This window comes from Schistocerca americana, chromosome 8 (assembly GCF_021461395.2).
Source record: "Schistocerca americana isolate TAMUIC-IGC-003095 chromosome 8, iqSchAmer2.1, whole genome shotgun sequence".
In the NCBI taxonomy this organism is placed as follows: Eukaryota; Metazoa; Arthropoda; class Insecta; order Orthoptera; family Acrididae; genus Schistocerca; species Schistocerca americana.
In genome coordinates, this window is record NC_060126.1 from 331,599,174 (window position 1) to 331,613,443 (window position 14,270).

Below are 14,270 nucleotides of genomic sequence, written 5' to 3' on the forward strand. Positions count from 1 at the left end.
TAGTAGATGTTTATTGATACTTCGTTCGATAGCACTTCTTGAAACGGAAGTTTTGGGTCAGCAGTTTTTCAATTATTTATGTAACTTCAAGACATCGTGCTCTCAAGTGGACGTTGATTGATCTTGCAAGTCATAACATGTCCGAGAAAGGAATGGTGATCTTTTTCCGCTGGAGCCATAAATTAAAAGGTGCAAAGTGTTCACGCTTTCGGGATATTTTTTGCTCCATAAGTTCCAAATGACTGTTGATACTGTAGACATGGTTCACTTATTGCCCTTAAGATTTAAATTCTTTTAAGACTTCATTTGACCAAGTTTTCAAATAGTTTCAGTCATTCAGACAGATATATTTTACACCAATGGCTACGTTAATGCAGAGAGTAAATGTTCTCTTAAAGAAGTCGGGACAGATACAAGAAACAATGCTCAACTGGAAAATATATCACTAGCATCTCACACATATTGCAGACAAACATATCCCGTTCTGTATTTCTACAACAATTAGAATCGTGCGTTAATATTGTTTTTATTGAGTACCTTCCTACGTAATCTAATGCACCGAAGGTGATACCGGATAGAACCTTTACGACAAATAAAACTTGGCTGGGAGCAAATGTAAACGACAATCTCTGCTACCTATATACAACACTCCCGCAAGGCGGGCAGCGTCTAAAGCAAACAAACAGGCGTTGCTTGACCTATATTGATACATCTGAAGTTCCACAACTCCTAGCTGACCTACTTCTGTCGCAGAGAGAGACAATTTAGGCCTCTGGGTCTCCTCACATGTTGGGAGAGCTGAGGCAGGGATAGCTGAGGCTGGAGTAATGCATTTGATACCCCTCATGCTATCAAAAGTATTCCAGGCAGTGATAGCGGAGACAATGAAATGACCACTGTCGAATACGTATTGACAGCATGTTACACTTGGGACGATATCTTCAGCGTGGTAGACACCTGACGGCTCCAGCTGTTGAGCTTTATTATGTAATAGCTCAGTTAACAATTGCAAAATAAGTAATCATTAGTAAATAAAATTTTAACTCTACTGTACAGAAACGTGCTTCTACCCTCCAAGCCCACGCCCTCCTCCTCCACCCCGAACAAAGTTTTCGAAATGGTTCAAATGGCTCTGAGCACTATGGGACTTAACATCTGAGGTCATCAGTCCCCTAGACTTAGATCTACTTAAACCTTACTAACCCAAGGACATCACACACACCCATGCCCGAGGCAGGATTCGAATCTGCGACCGTAGCAGTCACGTGGTTCCTGACTGAAGCGCCTAGAACCGCTCGGCCACAGAGGCCGGCCACAGTTTTTCTACTGATACGGCTCTGCTAAACTCGAACATGGTACATACATTTAATATTTGTTCCTAAGCCATTTCATTCTACAATAAAAAATTAATTTTATATTATTAAGATACTATTATTAATAATCTGGGATTGTTCCACACCTCGCAGCGCAGGAACAATTAATCCAAGAGAAGAAACTAAAATTATCTTTCTTGAAGGAAACTTGCCGTAGTTCAATTTTGTACGGGGAAACATTCTCCCTTGAGGCCACGGTTTTCAGTGTATTCAAGCAAAACGTGAAAAAGTGATCCCAACGCTCATACCTCCCTGCCACCACCATGTTACAAAAATTTGAAAATACACGAATTTTACCCCTATTCGTAGTATTTGGCCCATCGTTGATCGGGTGGCACTGCGGTGAGCATTTACTGTCGAAAATGATCGCGAGCTGTACTAATCTTTTCCACGATGGGCCACAGCTGCGCGATACGCTAAATATGATGCAACGCCGTATTCAACATGGTGGATCAGTTGTTTCAATTAACTTGATAACCGCTTGAACGGAGACAATTGCAAGTCTCACCAAGCAGCTGCTCGACTGTGGTGTAATCAGGGAGGCTGCAGGCTGCGCGGGGTGTTTTGCGGTGCGGGCGTGCAGCTGACACGTGCGAGGACAAACAAAGGCTCCTAGGCAGCGCCGCTAGTGCCACGCTGGAGCTAAGGGCCACGCCCCCAGCGCGCTCGTGTTGCTGCCCACAGTGGAAGCCCTTCCCTCCTCCCTGGCAACAAAAGTGTCACCTTAAAAGCCAGCCTGCGCAGTAAATAAAGCAGAGGCTCCCGCTGAGGGGGCGCACAAACGCCACAGGAGCTGCCTCGACGACGCCGCTACACAGCACGTCCACTCAGTTTTGAAAAATCTATCACGTCAAAATCAATCTACCCTGAAACAAGCTTACTTGTCCCTTCCAGATGTAACTGTCGAGACACATGTACTTCTCAACCTCATTTTGTTAAGAGGTAAGTCTTTTGAAAATACTCAGCTGGCCATTAAAATTGCAACATAATGTAGGGGGCGTGCACTCAAAGTCATACTGGCGTTAAGTGTAGCGGCAAGTGCGGATATAACGGCCCTTTTAATTTGTGGGTCCGTGCAGTGTTGTACATGTCAGATACATAAAGGTGTCACTTGAAACTTCTTCAGTTAAACAGTCATATGAAGGGGCCAGAGTATCGTATCATCTCGTAGTATGTTGTCCGTAGTTTTGAAACCTTCTTAGCTAAGGTAGGTTCTCACTTCACGTAATTATTACAAATTTACGTAATAAGTTAAGTGTTTCTAATATATGAGGGTAATCTCAAAAGTAAGGTCTTTTATTTTGTTTTATAAGTACATAGAACTGTTTATTTCTACAATGGTTTACATCAGTTTACAGTTTGAACATTTAGCTATTTTTCGACGTAATCACATTTCTGTCGATGCATTTTTGTAGACTCAGTGGCAGTTTTTGTATGCCCATGTCATACCATCTCGCCGCCATGCTGTTCAGAAAGTTATGAACCGCTTCTTTCACCTCGTCGTCGGAGCTGAATAGCTTTCCGGCCAAATGTTCTTTTAACCTAGGGAACTGGGCGCCAAGTCAAGACTATAGGGTGGGTGGGTGATTACGTTCCACTGAAACTGTTGCAGGAGAGCAACTGTTTGCCGAGCGATGTATGGGCGAGCCTTGTCATGGAGAATGTGTACGCTCTTGCTCAACATTCCTGTTCTCCGGTTCTGAATTGCCCGTTTGAGTTTTTTCAGAGGCTCAGAGTACTTGTCATTGTTAATTGTGGTCCCAGAGATTCAGCACCGATGACGATGTGAAAGAAGAGGTTCATAGCTTTCTGAACAGCATGGCGGCGAGCTGGTATGACATGGGCATACAAAAACTGCCACAGCTTCTACAAAAATGCATCGACAGAAATGGTGATTACGTCTAAAAATAGCTAAATGTTCAAGCTGTAAACTGATGTAAACCATTGTAGAAATAAACAGTTCTATGTACTTCCAAAAAAACAGGAGACCTTACTTTTGAGATTATCCTCGTAATTCTGACGAAAGAGTGGTTACTTAGCGACAAATGTCCATGTCGACAATTGTTTAATCGGTGGCAGTCACCAATTAACATCAAAATGGCCAACTATTGGTCATTACACCCTTCCTGAACTAATCCAATCTTTTATTTCGTTTTTAGTGTTATTTATGTGAACAAATATTGAATGTAGCTACAATTCCGGGAAAATGGAATTACTAAACCCGGAAAGACGACGCTGATTTTGATCCAATGACGACATATTCCACCTGGTGTATAGTGGATGTACCGATAGTGGTTTCAACGTCGTCCGCCGCCACATAACTTTCGGCGTAGCTTCCAGGTCACCATTTGTGACTACCGGCTAATAGGGAATACTCACAGCCATAAGGCTCAGTGTGATGCAAACGTGTAAAGCAAGCAGTCACCCGTGTCACGGAGACGCAAGTTTGAAAGGCGTCAAAATGTGGCCTTCTGAATGACGGGATGGTCCTTTCGGAGAATTGCCACGCAGGCTGGATGTGCTGCGTCAGCCGTGCAACGATACTGGTATCAGTGGTCACGTGAACATTCTCACGCCCGGAGACGAGTTTCTGGACGCCCACGCAGCGCAGACGCCCGTAAGGATCGTCGTATTGTAAGGACAGCAGTGGAAGATCATACAGCTACCACAGCACAGATAAGAAGGCTTGTGAGCCCAGACGTGGCGACACGAACTGTTGAGAACCGGATATTAGCAACTGGACTACGGGAATGCACACTTCTAGGCCGTCTTCCACTCGCGCCACAGCATCGAGGTGCACGACACGACTAATTCCGTCAGAGGATCGCTTGGAAGATGGAATGGCGCGCTGTGGTCTTCAGCGATGAAAGTAAATTCTGACTGCACGCAAGTGATGACTGTTTGAACGTACAGCGTAAATCTGTTGAGTGCTGTCTCATAGAGAGCATTCGTCCAACACGCACTGGTCCCACCCCAATCCTCATGGTATGGAGTGTGCTAAACTACAACTCTAGTTCACATTTAGTATGTCTGGAGGGAATGCTAACCAGCGCTCGCTACGTGCAGCATGTTGTTAGACCCGTTGTTTTGCCGATCTCGCAACAGTAAGGTGATGTATTGTTCCAATAGGATAATGCTGGCTCACACACTGCCCGTGAAACTCATCGTGCTCTGCAACTTCCCTGGGCAGCACAATCTCTGGACTTATCTCCAATCGAGTACGTGTGGGATTTGATGGGACCAGTAGTGACTCGTGCGATTCGTCATCCAACAACTCTTACAGAACTACGTGAACGGGTCGAGTAGGCGCGGCGTGACGTATCTCAGAACAGTATTCGCCATGTGTACGATCGACTGGATGCCATAGTCAGCGCCTGCATTACCACCCATGAGTGCTACACCACTTAATAATATGGGTGTTGCAGCATAGGCCGATACCTGGTACCTAAAAAATAGCTTGTGATATTGACCTGTAAACGTAAACATTTCATATACTCCATATGCACTGTTGCAACAATAGATCTTGAGTGAACTGGAAATCTCTAAAGCAGTGTGCTAATTTTTTTTCGGCAGTGTACAAGGTACGATCAAAAAGTTATAGTCTGAAGGAGTTGCTGCTTCGATGCTTGTATATAAGCACCGACATGTAGGCGTGGGATCGCTGTTTTGATGCGTGTATATAAGCACCGACTTGTAGGCGTGGGATCAGTGTGACTTTCACGTCTTTCATACGTGCGTGCAGAAAATGCGGAAACGTGAACTATGGTGACGTTGCCCGCCCTGTTAGTCGTTCGGTGTAACGCACGGCTTTCCGGGCGGGAAGGAGCACCTGCTCCCCGGCACGAATCCGCCCGGCGGATTTGTGTCGAGGACCGGTGAGCCCGCCAGTCTGTGGATGGTTTTAGGCGGTTTTCCATCTGCCTCGGCGAATGCGGGCTGGTTCCCCTTATTCCGCCCCAGCTACACTATGTCGGCGAATGCTGCGCAAACAAGTTCTCCACGTACGCGTACACCACCATTACTCTACCACGCAAACATAGGGGTTACACTCGTCTGGTGTGAGACGTTCCCTGGGGGGTCCACCGGGGGCCGAACCGCACAATAACCCTGGGTTCGGTGTGGGGCGGCGGAGGGGTGAAGTGGACTGCGGTAGTCGTCGTGGGGTTGTGGACCAGTGCGGCTGCTGCGGGGACGGAGCCTCTCCGTCGTTTCTAGATCCCCAGTTAACATAACATAACATAACATAACATGGTGACATTATCACCAAATGCGTCCAAACAGGATCAACGAGTTGTTATTTTTTTCTTGGATGCCGAAGAGAAACACCGGAGGACATCCGTCAGAGAATGAACAATGGGTTGGGGACAGCATGTGCGTCGGAGAATAACGCTGTGATATTGTGCGCCAAGTTCAACGCTGCTGCTTCGTAATAACGCACGTCCCCATATCGAAAATATCGCAACACAGAATGCCAACTAAAGTGAGAGACACTCGCGCACCCGTCCTATAGTTATGACCTTTCCCCATGCGATTATCACGCCTTCGGTCCTTTAAAAATGACCTTGAAGGGTAGACGACTCCTGTTGGACGAGAACGTGCAGCAGGCAGTTACGGTGTTCTTCTCACAGCAGAGGTGGGGGTCGGAGAGTGGATTGTATAAGATTTGCAGACGACATGGTTGTGACGGCAGACAGTGCAGGAGAGATGGAACAAAAGTTAGATGATCTAAACACAAAATTAGAAGAATATGGAATGAAGATTAACAAGAAGGAAACGAAAAACATGGTAATTGGAGGAAAGGGGAAAAAATGACGTATGAAAATAGGGGGAGAGGAAATAGAGGAAGTGAATAACTTCAATTACTTTGGAAGTGTAATAATGGATGATATGTACTGCTCAACAGAAATTAGGAAAAAAATTGCAATGGCAAAAGAAGGATACAAGAGGAAACATATATTACTTTCTGGACCACTAAACAAAGATCTGAGGAAAAGACTTGACAAATGCATCTGGAGCGTTGCACTACATGGTGCGGAGACCTGGACATTGAGGAAGGAAGATGAAAGAAGACTGGAGGCGGAGGCGCCAACCAACGTGCCTGCACAGTTAGACCGCGAAACTCGACTGTCTGGAAATGTTTTCTCCCAGGCTTCACAGAAAAAACGCGCTTCCCTCGGCCCACCGTTACCGTCCACTTTTACTGCAGTCATTTAAATCGGCGCCCTATTCCTTTGAATGCAGGTAAAGCTTACTGTTATTCCTTCCCTGGAGCACGCAAGCAAGAGCATTAACTACTGCCCACCATCATCATGATGTATGAAGTCAAAATTGCAATAAACATCATAACACCGAATCAGAAGTGAGAGTGCCCTGCAATCTCTCATAAACTTTAAAAAAAAAAGATTATGATGTCAAAATCTTCCTGTTTATCAAGTCAGACACACAAAAAACAATACAATTAGTTTAAAAGGCTTTGTAGGCAAAAGTGTTTTGCAGGTCAAGCTGACATTTGGCTTTCTTTATTACGAAACATTTACAGATAAAAGAAATACCTGATATCATTCACCTCAATGACGGCTCTGAGGCAGGTAGAGTACTTCTCACATTAGTCTCGCATTCGTAGTCCTCCGTTAAGTCAGCTATATTAGTGCTTTGAGTTATTAACAATCCTTTTGTACTGCTTCCCCTAGAAATCTTCTCATTCCTTGTGTTTCTTTTTTCATATGTGGGAAGCAGAGCGAACCGTCCTGACATGTCAAACTAGCGTGTTGCCCTGGGACTCAAGGCCGGAAAACAGATATTACATTTTAAGCTTCACAAGGAAATTGCAGACACGAATGAAGAGTGTAACAAAAAAATGTTCCAATGTGTGTGAAATCTTATTGGACTTAACTGCTAAAGTCACCAGTCCCTAAGCTTACACACTGCTTAACCTAAATTATCCTAAGGACAAACACACACACACCCATGCCCGAGGGAGGACTTGAACCTCCGCCGGGACCAGCCGCACAGTCCATGACTGCAGCGTCTTAGACCGAAAGAGTGTAACACATTGCTTTTCGTTATCTGTGTATCATGTCTAGCTCCCATGAACACATACATGATAGTCACTCACAGATTGCAGATAGCAGCACTAGCAGTGGAGACTATATAAAGTGTGTCAGCGTGGGAGGGGGAGGAGGACGGACACACACGGAAAACAGAGCATTCAGTGCATTCGTTGTCCTAATGCAGATATGATGCGATTTATTTGACGTCCAAAAGGGCATGATCATTGGCTTTCAGGACAAGGGTGGAGGCATTTCTGCAACATCTAAATCTGTAAATTGTTCGCGTGCTGCTGAGGTTAAGTTATACCGTGCATGGTAAAATACTGGTGCCGAGTCAACAGTGGTGCTCCACGAGCCATAGATGACAGGGAAGAATGCCGGCAGCGCAGATAAGTACGGCCGAATATTCGTGTGAGAACTGAGCAACTGACCACCTACATGAACGAAGGAAGTACCAACAGTGTCACCTCAATGACTATTCAGCAAATGTTGCTGCGTAATGGCCTCTGCAGCATATACCAGGTTCATGCATCCATGCTGAATATTGTCCGTCGGTGACGAAGGCTGGTATGGACGCCAGTAACGCAACTGGACGTCCATTGAGTGGGTCAGGTGGCCCCTTCAGATGAATCATGTTTTATGCTCCATTAGACAAATGGCTGTTGGCGTACTCGGCCTTGCAACAATCATCAGAAAATTACAGGTCAAAGAAGGGAGCATTATGGCAATTGCTGATCTGGAGAATGTTTCGGTGGGATTCCCTGGCTGACGCTGTCATTCTGGAAGGCACACTGGATCAACTCACATAAGATTTTATCTTTGGGGGTCATGTTCAACCCTAAATGCAGCTTGTTTTTCTTCGGCTCGATGGCATCTACTAAGAAAACAATGCAACACATCACACAGCTCAAAGTATACTTGCATGGTTCGAAGAGCATCAGGATGGGTTCACCATACTACCCCGGTCTCCAAGCTCCCAGGATTTAAACCCAATAGGGAATATGTAGGACCACATAGATCGAGCTGTTCACACCATGGATCTTCAACCTAGAAACCTAGCGCAGCTGGTCATGTCACTAGAGTCGGCATTGCCCCAAACCCATTTCACTACCTTTCAGAGCCTTGCTGACTCTTGTCCTGCATGTCTCGTGCTGCAAAAGGTGGATATTAAGGTGTTTGACAGATGATATGCCTGAACAGAGTAGATCAACACTGGTCTTTTGAGAAATCATAGTCATCATTTACAGTTATTATTTAACTTTCATCAGCTGTTTCTTTCTAAGTTATAATTACTTCAGGACATTGTTGTTGTTGAATCCTTGGGCATATGCTCTTCCGCAATACAGGCAGGTCGGCTGGGTTGCCTGCTCCCAGCATCAAAATAACATGTTTATAGTCTGGCCTGTGGAAGCGTCCACGGACTGGCAGCACCAACGTCGCCACAGGCAGTGCCAAAGTTACTGTTCTACCTCCCTACACTGATCACGTGTGCAGGAAGTGAGAGGGACGTATAAACTTCTGCACAGTGTAACACCAAAAATATATAACCCATAATGACCACCCTTTTTGTTGTAAAAGAAATAGCAAAATTAGTCATCCTGACAGTGACGGCAGCTAATGACAACACAATTTACACTCTTGTCAGTTTCATTAACAGAGATGATATATAAATACTAATGATTATCACAAATAAAGGACTGAATGAAAGAATACCATGTAATACAAAACAGAAACTTTAAAGAAAGAATTCAAAAAGTATTATTTACGAAGGTTAAAGCCCAGACCATAAACCGACCAAAGATAAAATTTATCCTAGAAGAGAGTTGTAGCCGCATCGAGCTGTAAGTTCGCTGTGACTACAATGTAACTCGGCAATGGAGATATTAACTTAACATCTCTCTTGTATTTTGCAACAGCATTAGGCATGTTAAGCGCTACTAGATTGTTTTAAAACCGATATGAAGTTGAAGTTTTACGATATACACTGGAAGAGTCAGTAAAAAGTCGGATTAAAGTAGGATCTTCTTTACCGTCTGGACAAATAAAGGGATTTTGATGTATGTGACAGAAAAGTAAATCGTGTGATTACCGATCTGTGATGGGACTTAGCCTTCGTGGTACTTAATAGTCACGAACATCAAAGGACACAGAAAGAGACTGATTGCCGACATAAACTCGATTATTAGACTTGAGTAGGCTACAACTAAACGCAATCACGAAGAGATTACAGTTTCGCCGTACTGTCAGAAGTTATCGTCAGAGTCAGGATTACTGATGTTAACGGACATAATTCCCTGAATGCCATATCGGTGTGTGTGCTTAGCGTAGGGACAAACAATAATTACGAAAGACAATAAACCTTAATTCAACTTTAATTCTCCCTGTCGCCTACATCATTTAATGGACATTTAAAGTATATTTGTAAAACTGATTGAGTCTTCGGATAACATAAAAGTACCAAGTGAATTAGCGATAATTTAAACGTGAATAGCAATAACTTTACATCAAAGTAACGACGCATTTTGAACATTGCTCAAGGGTATGTTATCTCTGGAGTTACGTCATGCAGTTGTTGAATACACGACGTAGTGACGTCCTAACGACGGAATAATAATTAACAACTTAAAACGCAAAATTCATAATGTGGCCTCGGATTGGGTGATGGAATGATAATTCAAGACACTATTTGTCAACGTTTGAATAACAATTCACAAATCGGCCATAAGAACTATAGCCAGCAAGTTCGCGTAAACTGAAGGGAACACGCAAGGGACGTTTGGTTATTTCAGATCAATGGAGGCATCGCGTTATAGAGTGGTGCACTCGCTACGTTTATAAGTGAAGAAATGGACAGGCAACGAACACAATTGCTTTCATTACAAACAAGGGCGGCGCACACACTCCGGCTTGCTGCTCCATCGAGACAGGGATATCATTTTCGAGATACAGTATCCGAAAATAGCCAAACCACCCGAGGAGTTTTTTTTTTTAATAGTTACAGATTGGCGTTGGCCTGATCGACGGACGACGTTCCACGGCCGGCCGAAGTGGCCGTGCGGTTCTAGGCGCTACAGTCTGGAGCCGAGCGACCGCTCCGATCGCAGGTTCGAATCCAGCCTCGGGCATGGGTGTGTGTGATGTCCTTAGGTTAGTTAGGTTTAATTAGTTCTAAGTTCTAGGCGACTGATGACCTCAGAAGTTAAGTCGCATAGTGCTCAGAGCCATTTGAACCATTTGAAGCCGTTCCATGCCATCTCGACTGGGACACCCATCATGATCGAGCCGAGAGAGAACTGCGCCACAACAGGCAGTTTTAAGGAGTCAATACTGTTTGTAGCCTGCAGTTCTGGTTGTGGAGAGTGTACCGGTTACAGCTCCACTTCAGATTTTTACCTCCACGTTCAGCGAATGGCCAAGCCACAGTCATCAGAAAGCCATCGACTGGCCAAGTGTTGTTTCCGGCTTTGCATCTACGTGATCATTTAATTATGTAAGCTTAGACATTGCATCTCAGTAATCCTTAACTCTGTTAGTTTTGACTTTACGTCTAAGTGATCATTTACTTCTCTTTGGCTTTATGTCAAAACTGATCATTTGAATCTGTTGTTTGGATCTTGCGTCTTTGTGATAATTAATGAGACATGTGTACTTTACATTCAAACTCTTCAAACGAGTTAAACTGGATGAACTGTCACTTTAAAAATGAGTTGATTTTAGTGAGACTGCTTTGGTAGTCACCTTTGTAGAAACTAGCAGTTTAGGGTGGGACATGCACATGGTGACCGCTGTTACAGAGAGTGTGTTAAAGTGTCATCTTTGGGTTTCCATCCCAGTTTAGCACTGTCGCGGGAACCTTCTTCCGAGAATGTTTTTCAACTAGCTTTTCGCTGTCGGGACGTGAATAATAACCCCCTAGAAGATTTTTCCTGTAATGGCATCTAATAATAGCAAATAAGATTGAGATGAGGTACTTCTTTAACCTGACAAGATTTACCATGTTGTGTTGTGTTGTGTTTGTGTTTTCTGTAAATGATTGTTTACTACAAACAGACATTATAATTTCTACATCCTGTTAGATTTCGTAGGAAGTGTTATTTCTCATCAACTCTCAGTACCGTGTGTAACACCTGAGAAGCTTCTCTCCATACGTGCAAACATTTTCACGACAACGTACATCGAGTACACAATTTTCTCAATGCATTACGTATTGAAGAAATGTATGATGAAATAAAAGAAATTATTCAGATAGTGAAGGAAGACGAAAATTTAATAGTCATGGGTGACTGGAATTCGGTAGTGGGAAAAGGGAGAGAAGGAAACGTAGTAGGTGAATATGGATTGGGGGGAAGAAATGGAAGACGAAGCCGCCTGGTAGAATTTTGCACAGAGCACAACTTAATCATAGCTAACACTTGGTGGTACACATAGAAGAAGCCTGGAGATACTGACAGGTTTCAGATAGATTATATACTTGTAATACAGAGATTTAGGAACCAGATTTTAAATTGTAAGATATTTCCAGGGGCAGATGTGGACTCTGACCACAATCTATTGGTTATGACTGTAGATTAAAACTGAAGAAACTGCAAAAGGGTGGGAATTTAAGATGGGACCTGGATAAACTGAAAGAACCAGAGGTTGTACAGAATTTCAAGGAGAGCATAAGGGAACAATTGACAGGAATCGGGCAAAGAAATACTGTAGAAGAAGAATGGGTAGCTTTGAGGGATGAAGTAGTGAAGGCAGCAGAGGATAATGTAGATAACAAGACGAGGGCTGCTAGATATCTTTGGGTAACAGAAGACATATTGAACTTAATTTATGAAAGGAGAAAATATAAAAATGCAGTAAATGAAGCAGGCAAAAAGGAATAAAAATGTCTCAAAAATGAGATCGACAGGAAGTGCAAAATGGCTAAGCAGGGATGGCTAGAGGACAAATATAAGGATGTAGAGGCTTGTCTCTCCAGGGGTAAGATAGATACTGCCTACAGGAAAATTAAAGAGACCTTTGGAGAAACGAGAACCACACGTATGAATATCAAGAGCTCAGATGGAAACCCAGTTCTAAGCAAAGAAGGGAAAGCAGAAAGGTGGAAGGAGTATATGGAGGGTCTATACAAGGGCGATGTACTTGAGGACAATATTATGGAAATGGAAGAGGATGTAGATGAAGATGAAATGGGAGATAAGATACTGCGTGAAGAGTTTGACAGAGCACTGAAAGACCTGAGTCGGAACAAGGCTCCGGGAGTAGACAACATTCCATTAGAACTACTGACAGCCTTGGGAGAGCCAGTCTTGACAAAACTCTACCATCTGGTGAGCAAGGTATATGAGACAGGCGAAGTACCCTCAGACTTCAAGAAGAATATAATAATTCCAATCCCAAAGAAAGCAGGTGTTGACAGGTGCGAAAATTACGGAACTATCAGTTTAATAAGTCACGGCTGCAAAATAGTAACGCGAATTCTTTACAGACGAATGGAAAAACTAGTAGAAACCGACCTCGGGGACGATCAGTTTGGATTCCGTAGAAGTATTGGAACACGTGAGGCAATACTGACACTACGACTTATCTTAGAAGCCGGATTAAGGAAAGGAAACCTACGTTTCTAGCATTTGCAGACTTAGAGAAAGCTTTTGACAATGTTGACTGGAATTCTCTCTTTCAAATTCTGAAGGTAGCAGGGGTAAAATACAGGGATCGAAAGGCTATTTACAATTTGTACAGAAACCAGATGGCAGTTATAAGAGTCGAGGGACACGAAAGGGAAGCAGTGGTTGGGAAGGGAGTAAGACAGGGTTGTGGCCTCTCCCCGATGTTGTTCAATCTGTATATTGAGCAAGCAGTGAAGGAATCAAAAGAAAAATTCGGAGTAGGTATTAAAATCCATGGAGAAGAAATAAAAACTTTGAGGTTCGCCGATGACATTTTAATTCTGTCAGAGACAGCAAAGGACTTGGAAGAGCAGTTGAACGGAATGGATAGTGTCTTGAAAGGAGGATATAAGATGAACATCAATTAAAGCAAAACGAGGATAATGGAATGTAGTCGAATTAAGTCGGGTGATGCTGAGGGAATTAGATTAGGAGATGAGACACTTAAGGTAGTAGAGGAGTTTTGCTATCTGGGGAGCAAAATAACTGATGATTGTCGAAGTAGAGAGGATATAAAATGTAGACTGGCAATGGCAAGGAAAGCGTTTCTGACGAAGAGAAATTTGTTAACATCGAGTATAGATTTAAGTGTCAGGAAGTCGTTTGTGAAAGTATTTGTATGGAGTGTAGCCATGTATGGAAGTGAAACATGGACGATAAACAGTTTGGACATGAAGAGAATAGAAACTTTTGAAATGTGGTGCTACAGAAGAATGATGAAGATTACATGGGGAGATCATATAACTAATGAGGAAGTATTGAATAGGATTGGGGAGAAGAGAAATTTGTGGCACAACTTGACTAGAAGAAGGGATCGGTTGGTAGGACATGTTCTGAGGCATCAAGGGATCACCAGTTTAGTATAGGAGGGCAGCGTGGAGGGTAAAAATCGTAGAGGGAGACCAAGAGATGAATACACTAAGCTGATTCAGAAGGATGTAGGTTGCAGTAGGTACTGGGAGATGAAGAAGCTTGCACAGGATAGAGTAGCATGGAGAGCTGCATCGAACCAGTCTCAGGACTGGATACAACAACAACAACAAGATTTGTGTTTTCTGAAAATGTGACCAAAAGCTACAATTACAAATGGTACAATGACAAAATTATTCCTTGACTGCGTCTAGAAGAAATAAAAAGTATCTCCATAGATACCAGACTTCTACCTTCACATATCGCAAAGATGATAG